We start from the raw sequence: 12,047 nt of genomic DNA on the forward strand, positions 1-12,047 counted from the left end.
AACCTGTCCAAGAGGCTGCATTCTAATATCATGTACAATACATGAAGTAAAAGCAAGCGTTTACTGAGCTACTTCTTCCTTCCATCAACATTCACAGGGATTTGATGTTGTCTTGGTGGAAAGCCTGATTCACCAGTGCTCAGGGGTTGTGGCTAAATGCAAATTCCAAAGCAGATTTGTCTCACCCAGGACATGCTGCCTGATCAACAGGCTCGCCAGCTCAGTGAACGGGAAGAATTTGTGCCTACCAAGGGGCAGTAGGGCAAGTGCAGCCTTGTGCAGAATCAGTGTTCTCAGGAACCAAAGGTCTGCTGAGGAACAGAAGTTGATGCTGTAGATGTACGAAATCCTTATCCTTGGTGGGATATAAACAACACCAATGTGGAAGAGTCACATCTAGGTTTCATGTAGGCATGGGTTTATTTCTTTATAATGGGCAAAATATATGGTCTTCCTTTGCTCTCTTCTTCAGCTACATACTGGTTTTGTCTGGGAAAGAGTTAATTTTGTTCATAGTAGCTTGTGTGGTGTTCTGTTTTGGATTTGAGGTGAAAGGGGTTGAAAACACAGGGGTGTTTTAGTTGTTGCTGAGCCAGGCTTGCACACTGTCAGGGCCTTTTCTGCTCTGCCTTCTGCCCCAACAATGAGGAAGCTGGGAAAAGACACAGCCGGGACTGCTGACCCCGGCTGGCCAAAAGGAGATCCCAGTACCACACAGCACCATGCCCAACAACAAGGTCGTGCAGGAAGAGAAGGTGGGGGAGACATTTAGAGCTATGTCATTTGCTTTCCCGTGTTATTGTTATGTGTGACAGAGCCCTGCTCTTCTGGAAACGACTGATGGGAAGTAGTGAATTAATTTCTTATTTTGCTTCACTTGTGGGCACAGCTTTTGCTTTCCCTAGTAAACTGTTTTTATCTCAGCCCATGAGGTTTTGCCCTTTTACCCTTCCGATGCACTTCCCCATTCCACAGTGGCTGTGTGGGGCTGAGCTGGGTTTAAACCACAAGAGGCTGGTAGACCACAATGGTCACTGGCCTTTGCTCACCTTCTGGAGATCTATTTACACAGGTAGCCCAGAGCTCTTGTGCCTTCAGTAGCCATTGTCTCTGGTGCTAATGGGTAGCTTTGCTGTGGCCAGCTAAAGCAGATAATTAAGGATTTAAGCAATAATAAGAAAGGTCAGCCATGCAACAGCTGTTGGTCATCCTTCATTGTACTGTACACATGCAATGACCGGTCTCAGAAGTCAGCATGATAGCTCTTGGCAGGCTGGACACAGCCACACTTGAGCTTGCTCAGCCGGGTTCCAAGGGCAGCCTGGAAGCCCCTGCCCAAGCAGCTGCTCATTGGGCTTGGAGGTGCTGCGTGCTCTTACTGAAAACTGTTCTGCTGACAGTCGTGTTGGCTGGTATGAAGGACTTGGGTGGTTGGGCACTGCGTATCCCTGAACTGGAAATGTGGCATTTGCGATCCTTGGGTGATTAGTTTTAATTCCACGTATTAGGCAGAGGAGTATTGGCTAAGACAGGTAAGCAGTGCTAATTACATGCTGAAAGAATGCTGCAACCCTAAGAGGCGGAAGCAGGCATGTGTTATAACTCAAATCTCTTGTTGCTGTTCGGTGTCAGTGCAGATTGATCCTTTCTGGTACTGTGCAGCTTTGGCTTCACTCACCTGTCACAGTGCAGCTCTCTTCATGTCCTCTGCAAATGTCACTGAAAACAAAAAGAAAAATCTAAGCCTCTGATATTGGAACCTGTATCAGGAGGTGGTGTAATTATGTAAGAGGTGTTGTCCTGTAGTATTTGAAGCATTCTGTGTAACGCCTATTCTGGGTGTTACACACGAGTCTTCTATAAATCCTCACCCATTTTCCTCATCAGCTAAAGCCTAGCTGAGCAGGAAAGTTTGCATGTTGATTACCCTGTGAACAAGGATATAACCCTCGCCCCATCCTTGCTGGAAATTCTTGCATTATAATTCGTTTCTGACAAAATGAACATGTAACAAAAGTATTTTTTGCTTTGCCATGCACACTAGCAATTTTGTGATGACCGTGTTTGACAACTAATTGGCTTCTTACCAAAAGTGAAAACAATAGACACCTATTTTCAGCTGGGAAAGCCACACTCAGTATGTTCCCTGGCCAAGATAAAGCACTGAAGCAGCATGACACAAAGTGCTCTAAGCTCCGTTCATGGCTTTTCTTTTTTAACAGATCTGCTGATGAATTTGCTTTTTTTTTTCCTCCCATGTCTCCTCTCTTCCAGGGCATTGACTATTGACTGAAAGTATGGTTTTTTTATAGTTAGGTTTTTCTTTTGCTCTAGAGCAAGTATCTAAGTGCATGTTGCTTCTTGGGAACAGGCTTGTAGCTGTGTGTGTTACTGACGGAGCTGTGCTCCAGACTTGGTGAGAGGTTGGGAAGTCCTGGCATGATGAAAAAATGTTGTTTGCTAGACTGGAAATGAAACCTTAGAAAAATGTTTGACATGGCTCTAGATGTCATTTCCTTGGTGCATACTGTCGCTGTGTTTAATATGTGGAAACTGGTGAGAATAAATCAGATTGCTAGACAGATTACTGATACTTGAAATGTTAGCTGCTCTAACTGACAGAGGAATGGTAACATATCTTTACATATGCCTGTGGCTAATAGAAAACAGTCATTCAACCTTTGAACACTTGCTGAGATGTTTTCAAAATACACTTCTCAGACATGACTAAGTTGGAAAAGATTTTTCAAAATTTCTGTTTGTGGAATGAAATGCATGTGCAATACTTTAGTCTTCCATTTTACCTATTCTTTGTAAATGCGACAGTTTCTATCAAACTCAGTCCAGGCAGGATGTTTAAGTACAGAAACACAAAAACACAAAAACAAAGTGGCTCTTGTTCCAAAACATGTTTTGCAATACCTCCTTGTTCTTGAATTTCAGTTTCTTTCCTCAGTAGAACAGTCCTGATAGGTCATTTTTTCACCTTTCCTCTCTCTGCTTGCTTTGTCTTCCCAGTGGTAACAGCGCATGAAGCAGATACTTTAAAATCTTCAATCTCACAAGGTTCTAGGAGCGTCCATAGCCTCGAGTCTCTTGGTGATACACTGCATCTTTCTGAGGAAGGAGGCATAGCGGAAGAGAAGGAGCTGGATGGATCCCACTGCTCCTGGCTCCCTGGCAGATGGGGAGAGCATGCACTGTCCCTGCATCCAGCTGTTTAAGATTGTTTATCTTGCGCTCCTGATGTTTTGTTTAGTCAGTGATGATGCATAAGATACAACTGGTTTTGACTTCCAGGTAGACAAAGTCCGTGAAGCAACCAGGAGTCCCAAACATTTGTTGCTGGCAGAATGCTAAATAAACAGTAGCAACACCTACCTGTGTGGGTGGCAATTAATCACATCAATCAACCAGATCAGCTAGCAAAGCTTTTTTTTTTTTCCCCTCCTTTTCTTTCTTTTTGTTCCGTGTCTCCTCCCACCTTCTTGTTTCCTGGTTGTTGCTCCTGCGGGCAGTAGAGCTGGGTTACGTAAACTCTGTGTCACCTCTTCTCTGGTGGCCTGACCATTTAATGCTCTCAGCCTAGTTTAGCAGGGGACACTCAACCTACCTCTGAGCATGGATTTCCTCCCTTTCTGTGTTTCTTAGAGAACTGAGCCAAAACCTACTGCATGTGGGCCTGTAGACTTATATGTGTTATACCCATTTAAACAACCCTCCTGGAAAATTTTCAACTCACTTTTTTAGCGAAATTTGATGGAGCAATAGAATTTTTAAAGATTAGTTCCTACAGCTTTTCAAAATAAATATGCAGAAGAAAAAGAAAATAAGCCACAGGGAAAAGTACCATCACAACATCACAATTTTTTTTTTTTTTTTTTTTTTTTTTTTAAGAGCACCTGTAATAAACATGGAAGAAAGACTTTCTGAGACATGGGACCATGGGAAAAACATCCTTCAAAGCCTGGACAAGCACAAGTGGTAATTGCTTGAGACACACACGTCTGCAGTTTTGTTTTCCAGGCTTTTTTTGCCTTTTTGTGGTTTTTGTATATTGGTTTGGTCTGGGTTTTTTTGTTTTTGTTTTTTAATAGGAAGGAGATGGCATTTTTTTTATCAAAGCTAGAAAGCATTTTTTTCTTAAAATTGGAGGAATATTTTCCTAGTCTCTCCTCTCCTCTCCTCTCCTCTCCTCTCCTCTCCTCTCCTCTCCTCTCCTCTCCTCTCCTCTCCTCTCCTCTCCTCTCCTCTCCTCTCCTCTCCTCTCCTCTCCTCTCCTCTCCTCTCCTCTCCTCTCCTCTCCTCTCCTCTCCTCTCCTCTCCTCTCCTCTCCTCTCCTCTCCTCTCCTCTCCTCTCCTCTCCTCTCCTCATTTTAGGCAAAGACTTACCAATGTGAAATGTTAGAGATTGCAGGAACTGGTGCTTGCAGAAACATGCAGAATCCAAGCCAGTAAGTGAAGTGACTGTGGCAGCTGATAGAGAGAAAAACGTTACCCACTGGACGAACTTTAAATGTCTTTAAAGGCCAGGCTCTACTTTTCCCACAAGGTTAAAATATTGAATAATAAGAATCTTTATTTCTTGGTGGATTGTTACTATAAAATGCCTGAAAATTTTATGTGGAGGGAATAATTAAATATATTTAAAAAAAAAATGAATCTCAAGACCAGGACAGTGCCCAGTTTTCCTTTCCACAGATGTTATTTCAAGTTCCTTTGCGTTTTACCTCATAATGGGATCCTAGGCTGTTTTTCAACACAATATGTGTGCTGCCATTTTTCCTGGAGCTGAAATCAACCCATTACTGGAATCAAGAATTTGGCTGTGTATGATCTGGTGAGATCACGCTTATTGTTCAGTAATCTTTCCTCTAGCCCTGAATCCACGTGCATGTTTTACACCTCATGGAAGAGCAACCTAACAGGACTGGCATTTGGAGAAAAAGAAGTAAATAATGTAAAAATGTCCTCTTGAAGCTGTGCTCTCTTACACAATGCCAGACTAAGGTTTCTTCTATTGTTGAATCCTGTCTCCAAAGGTTTTAGATGTGGATGTCTAAAGAAAAAGTGTATGGAGAGGGCAAGTGGCAGTGATGCACTTCCAGCCTCCTACATTTTGTGCTTGTGAGATTTCTGAAGCAGAAATTAAGTGTTTGTATAATTATACAATGCTATGAAAAGTTCCACCCGTAAAGGACTATCTGTAATAAAACATTAATTAATTATCCCTACAATTGTCCTGTGCTTGCCAGGGAAGAGCAGTTTTATCTCCCTGGTGGTGGTAATCAATTACCGCCTAACAGGCTAAAATGTACAAGAACAAGAAAAAAAAAAAAAAAAGAGTGCAGGAAATGTGCAGGTGGGAAATTTTTGCCACTGTCTGTAGCCAGGCAGATAACAGTTTATTTCCATGCAGATTACAAGTTCTGAGCAGTAATAACTTGCATCTTTTGCATAAGCTTAGGCCAGTTTTACAGTTGGCTTGATTTGCGGTACTCAGAGAATGTGAAATGGTGGCATTATGTGGTCTTTGTGTGAAGCTGAAGGAAGTGAAGAGCTTCACATGGTGGTTCAAACTCACAAGAACCTCATATTTAGGCTGGAAGGCTTGAGGTGCATGTTCTCACCCAGTGTGCAACCAAGGGAGGGCTTCAGGCTACCCTAACCTTCACTGGTAATACACAGGTTGTCTTGAGGGGCAGCAGAAACTGTTTCTCAATAGCTCACAGGTTATTTTTGAAACTTAATCCATTTAATTTCTTTAATGGCTTAGGCAGCAATTGACACTGTGGAACACTGTGGACTTGCAATACAGTATGCACTGGCTTTTAGTGTATTAAATAGCTCATTTTAATTCTGTCCTAAAATTTAATCCTTTGCCTCTTTCCTGTTCATTGCATAAGAAAAGAACATAAACCATGACCTTAGTCCATGACACTAGTGGAAAGCATGTCGAATAAATATCTCTCTTCATTGTGGTCCTTGGCAATAACAGGTTCAATTTTGTGAATTTAGAGTTTAAGTTTATTCCTGTGTAACTTATAACAAAGGCTGCATGTTTCTCAAAACCTTTAAACTTCATCACAAAAAAAGAATTTCCTAGATTAGAATAGCTGATCTAAAGCACAGGAACCTCTTTGTCGACTGTATAGATTTTATAGTAGATCCAGTTAACACTCCAGGGACAAATAGCATGGTCAGATGAAGAGTGATGCAGTAATAAAAACTAAAAAGTATGACATTCCAGGTTTTAATTTCTTCAGTGCTTTGCTGAAGTGTCAGTGGTTTTTCCAGTGATTTTTTAGATTTCAGTAATTTATTGCTCCGTATCAAACCTCTAGCTCCACTTGAATGGCAGCGGCTTAAGAATTCAGCATATTTTAGACTCATTTTGCTAACCAGAGTTTAAGTAAAAACAAAAAAAAAAAAAACCAAACCAACCAACCCACAACAAAAAAAATCCACAGAAATGAAAAAGACTCCTCGAAGTCGCTGTCTTAAGACCTACTTCAACCACACAAGGGCACAGCAGCTGGTTTGAAGGAGTAGCGCATCCATGTTTGGTACAATACTTGCTGTCTAGGAATTTGTTATCAGCAAAATTTATAAAAAACACCTTCATGACAATGCTTTAGCAGATTTTGTCTGACAATTCTGCAGTCTCCTCCTTACTTTGAAATAGAAGGCTATCAGAGGCTGACAGTGGTGAAGTTGGCCAGGTCAGCCTGCCAAGTCCCTGACTTGTAGTTTCTTTCAAATACTTCGGGCTCTCACCTCCCTTTGCTCTTCACATCTATGTACTTTTTAAGATCATTTGTCAGCTAAAGAATTTATAATCTCATGTCGAGGACACAGCATGCTGAGCTGCCGTACTGCTGAACTAGCTTTTTGTATACCCCTTTTTTCTCACCAGATTAGATAACATTGCTTCCACTAAAAGGTTGATTCACTTCAGTGATTGACGGGAAGGTGAAAAAGAGGTTTGAAAGCTTCAGAACAGAAATCCCTTTACTAAATCAGGCATGTTCTGCTTTCTACAAAATTAGCTCCTCCAGCTCTATCAGGGATTAACATTTTTTGCAACTCAGAAGATGGTATACAAAAAAAATAAATTCTTTATGGTGCTGTTAACAGCTGCAGTACCAAAGCAGATTATGCCATTACTTGCTTAGAAGAAAAACAACACTTGCAATCTGACCTTAGTGAAATATTTTTGCTATGTTCAACTGTTGAAACATAAGATCAGAACCTAACTACGTAAGTGGTAAAATGACTAGTATTTATGTCTTCTACTGGTTAAATAGTGCCTGTGAATTCTTTAACAATTTCTTTTCCCTTAAATTCCAATAATTCAGTGAATTTCTATGTCAGAGTTTATTCCACTGATCTAGCAGCAGTGTTTCTACAGGAATATAAATGTATTTTATTTTTGTTCACAGTGTAAGGATAAGGGGATGCAGCTTGGTCCGAATAACCAGCAAGGAATGTGCTGCTTTCCCGCTCTCTCCTCTTTCTCATCTTGTCCTCCAACACGTTCCAGCTGGAGAAGTAACACTCTTTGTAAGATCTACACTTCTTGCCAAGATGTAGGGCAGAAGTTTATAATGCCTATCTAGAGTCCCTTTAGGAGAAATAAATTTTAAGTGATGAAGCTCTACCAACCACACATCTGAGGAGCAAGGATCTTTTCAGTCTATCCATCCCTTTCTTCGCAGACTCCTAGGGAAACCTGAAGTCCATTCAGAGATCCAAAGGAGCACGTTGTTGCTGGAAAAAGAGAGGAGGTTCTAAGACAAGGGGCTTCATGGTGCTGTGAGTCTGTATGAACATGAAGGTAAGCATCACCTTGGCATTACCCTTGAGTTTTTGTGTTCCCTGCTTGATCCTTTTGTTTTCTAGAACAGAGAAGGAGGAATATGCCCTCAAACAGCGGCATTCCCAGCAAAGCGTATCTCCCTAAACTCCTTGTCTCCTGCCCACCATTTATTTATTTTCTGCCTAAAATGCTCACACTTCTCTTTCTAGTGCATATTTATGTTTAGAGGGTGACATTTCATTTTGCCCTATATTTAATAATTTTCTCTCTAAATGGATGTGAGATAATTTGTATAGGAACACACCTGTTTCTGTTGTTTTGTTCATTTTTTTTTATTTTTGAACAAACAAATCTGGGAATAATTTTCCTTGAAAAGGTTATTTTCAAAACTTCTTTCTCAAGGTACTTTTGGTCCTTAATTTTGAAAATACCCTAGTGGACTTGCCTTCCGAATTTTTACTGCTCTCTTCTCCATGTGACAATCACTCATGTGGACAAGTTTTCTCTGTTTTTTGAAGTTTCCTTGATCTTTAAGAAAGATGGAACACTTAGTGGAGTAACAAGGAGTTGGTTTGGAATGTTTGCAGATGAGGAGTAAATGAGGAGTTTCTGGTACCTTATATTTGAGAAGGAACTGTGAGAATTCATTAAGCAATGATAGAAAGGTACTCTGGTTAGATTTTGCTATGGGCACAAACTTCAAGCCTCCGTTTTATTATCTGCAACTGTTTGGATCTAATTGCTGAGAAAATACAAGTAGGATTTCTAATGACACAAACCGAAGGAAATATATCACTGAAATGAGAACATCAAGATTTCCGTCTAGTCTGAAATGCCACCCAAAGATGCTTTTCCAAAGACTTTCTGGTTCTCTCTTGGAAACCTCACAGGCTTTTGTTTCCCCTCGGGACTTCTAGAATTTCCCTGTTTAGACTGGAGGGTCTCTGAAGCAGAGGCTGCTTTGATAATCTATGTGTACAGCACCTTACACAATGGACCTCTGATCACAGCCTGCATCTCCACGTTACGGCAATGCAAATAAATATATGAACAAGTGTCCCTTGAACAGGAAGGAAAATAAAAATCGGATTCCCCAGAGAGTTGATGCATGTATGGTAACCGGTCTCCTCTCATAATAATGCTGTATTTGTTGAAACTCAAGATTCAGTAGATGTTCAGCTTTCTTGGCTTGGCAGAAGTACTCTCCCATTTTGTCTTATATTCTCGTGCAGAAGTTTTTGCTTGTTTGCTTTTTATCCTGTTTTGCCTGACACTAGGGGAGACTTTGTTTTACTAACATTTGTAGCCGTCACTTTGATCTGCAGCAGGAAAACTCCAGATCAGTTCTTTGCCCATAGGGAAACAGATGAGATCAGAATATGCCAGTTTTAAAAACCTCACTAGGTTGGCTCTAGAAGAAATAGTTCTTGTTCCTTAGTTAATTGAAAATTACATCTTTGTTTTTAATAAAAAAGCTATGTTTTCTACACATGATTATTCATTTGTGAAGGCTGGAGGCTGATTTCTATTTATTCCTGACACACATGAGGTTCTTTGTTCCTTGCAAATAAAAGAAATATTGTCATTTCTGACATCTCATTTGCTGCAAGTTTTTGTGCTTGCTTGTTTTCTAATGTTCCTCTGTCGTAGTGTTTGTTAGTAAAATTTTCATTCTTGACAAGTACTTCCAAAAATGTATTGTTATAGGCCAGGGTAGCATAATATCAGATTTGGGTGTGGGTAGAAAATGTTTCTTTGTTTCAGCAAGCCCTGTGCAACTGCATCAGTGATCATGACTAAGCTGCTTTCAGACCAGGTTCCCTCTTTCCTAACAAGGGAGCAAGCGGGATTTATTCAAGGGCGTTCTGGAGAATCAAGGAGAGGAACACCAGGGGAGCAGACGAAAGCTGTGCCAATTCTATCAGTGTCTCCTGCCACAGCACTTGTGGTGACTGGGCAGAGAAGCGCTGGCAACTGTGCTTTGCCCTCAGTGTTTAGCCTTTGGAGGAAGGTGTGCTCCATCTCCTGCACCGGGACTTTGCAGTCACAGGAAGGGCTCCAGCAAGTGTGTTTCTGTTACTGATTGAGTCTTCTGGTGGGTAAAAAAAGTCTGGATGTAAGTCTGGATGTGCTAAACTGCCAGGCTCTTTGGTGGTAGCTGCAGGCAACTGGGTATTGCAGCACACCTTAAAGAAAAAGATGACTGTGTAGCTTGCTATAAAAACTGAATGTGTAAAACAGAGTGTGGTGGCTCAGCCACATCCCCTGTGCACCCATCTGTGCTCGGTTGGGCCTGCAAGGCGTTTCCCTGTTTCTACTTGTTTGCACTGGAAATGGGGGGAAAAGTCTGTCCACATTCCTTCCCCGCTATGCTGTGGCTGTTCAAGGCAGCCTGGAGTTTCACATGATAGACACGAATGGCGGGAGAAGGATCCTCCTCCATGCCAGCTTTCCTCTTCCAGATATTTCCTCCTTGCCTCTCCATGTGAAATGAGCAGTTTGCAGGAGTACAGAAAATTCTACGGGCTATAAGGACTCAACAGGTGCTGAGAAGAGTTTTACAGAAATACTTTTTAAAAGTTGAAAACAAATTTTCTTTGACCTTTTTCATGCCCTGTTTGTGCTTGTTTGCCACTGATGTTCATGTTGGTGCAATTTGGGGCTGGGGGGTATAGGAGTGGTCATAGAATAATAATTAAATTGGAGTATTTGCAACAAGGCTTTTCATTAGCACCACAGATGTGACTGACTATAGGAGAGAACCTTAAGGCATCACGAAAGCAAAACAAAACAGTTATGTCCAGTCAGAACAACTCCAGTTGTGAATTTAGCTTTTAACAATACTTACAAAGTGTTCAGTCATTATTAAAAAAATGATGTAATAATAATAATAATTTTGCTTGAATAAATACAAGAGCTCTGGAGTAGGTGGCTGCCAACAGTAATATCGTCTCTTTCATATTGTTCTTTCATCAAATGTTATCATATTGTGTATTAGCTGGTTACCGAGACAATCTGAGATTATAAACAAAAGAGTTTCTTTATCCCATCATAGGAAAAAAGGGACGCTATCCATAATTATCTTCACAGTTTATGGACTATATAACGCAAAGTGGTTGAAGCCCTCTAAGATAGTACCTTTCAGTCTTCTTTTCCCCCAAAGCAAGTGCCAGACATTTAGATTTTTTGTCATGCTGGCAAACAACAGAACATAACCATGTGAGTTGTTCAGAAGAAATACCTCACTTTTCTTTGAAAGAACATTGTATTTGCTGGCAAACTTTGTCTTGAACAAACATTGTGAAACTTTGCTTTGGGCAGCCATTCAAGAATACCCCAAAACTCTGTTCACTGGGAAAGATTCCTGTATCAGTGCAGCAGTTTATAGAACAATACAGTCTCTCTCAAGAATAAGGGTATTTATGAAGGTAGCTTTAAAAATATAATATCTCAAAACTCTAACTGTTCTAATTCTAAAATCCAGAAAACAAATAAGCCAGCTGTTAAGGAGTATGCCTGACACGTACCAACGAGTTAGATGGTAGCATGACTTTCACATGAACTTCCTGTAGATAATTCAGCCTTACAGCAAATCCTATAATTCTCTCCTCTTATCCATCTCAAATATTGCAATTATTGCAAATATGACTTGGGCATTTCATGAGGCATTAATCATCTTTATCAGATATTTGGCTTCAGAAATTGTTTTGTAATGTTGTTTACTTTGTTACTCAGAGAGTCATTACAGAACAGTAGTGTTGGCCATGGGAAAAGGCTGAAAGGAGGTGAAAGGCTTTATCCTTTGCATTAAGAAGCAATTTTTGAATGATTATGTGGGTAGGTTTGCACTTTCCAAGGCAGTTATGTCTATTCCTTGCCATCAGACAGTGAATAACGGTTCCCTGGTTTGTTGCTACATTTGGTTTTCCACCCAATTCTGCTTTCCACCACAGTCAGGACACCTGCAAGGTGTAAATTCATTGGGAAAAGTAGCACCCATCAGCCACCAGGTGAACTAAGAAAAAAGGAATATAACTTATAACTTGGGGTCTTGCATCCTGTGGTGTGTGCCTATGCTGCTTATAGAAGGTGCTGAATCCAAATCCCAGCCTTGACTGGAGGTAGATGAGGTACAAATCCCAGCGGTTCAAATCCCAGCCAGGGTGTCTGCCCTCCTTGCAATGGCAAGGTTGCTTAATTGAATTTAATGAGGCTGTCCACGTGCAAC

The 12,047-nt window shown here is 40.9% G+C and overlaps 1 long non-coding RNA gene across 3 annotated transcripts in view; it reads left to right on the forward strand.

The window, feature by feature from the left end:
• Window positions 1-9,923, forward strand: part of LOC120755913 (uncharacterized) — a 107,450-nt gene extending 97,527 nt beyond the window's left edge. For all 3 annotated transcript variants that reach the window (XR_005701926.1, XR_005701928.1, XR_005701925.1), the window contains 3 exons: window positions 3,898-3,984; window positions 7,719-7,837; window positions 9,584-9,923. This is a non-coding gene — a long non-coding RNA (uncharacterized LOC120755913). The remainder of the gene's footprint in view (window positions 1-3,897; window positions 3,985-7,718; window positions 7,838-9,583) is intronic.
• Window positions 9,924-12,047: the final 2,124 nt, after the last annotated feature.

This window comes from Hirundo rustica, chromosome 1 (assembly GCF_015227805.2).
Source record: "Hirundo rustica isolate bHirRus1 chromosome 1, bHirRus1.pri.v3, whole genome shotgun sequence".
NCBI classification, from domain to species: Eukaryota; Metazoa; Chordata; class Aves; order Passeriformes; family Hirundinidae; genus Hirundo; species Hirundo rustica.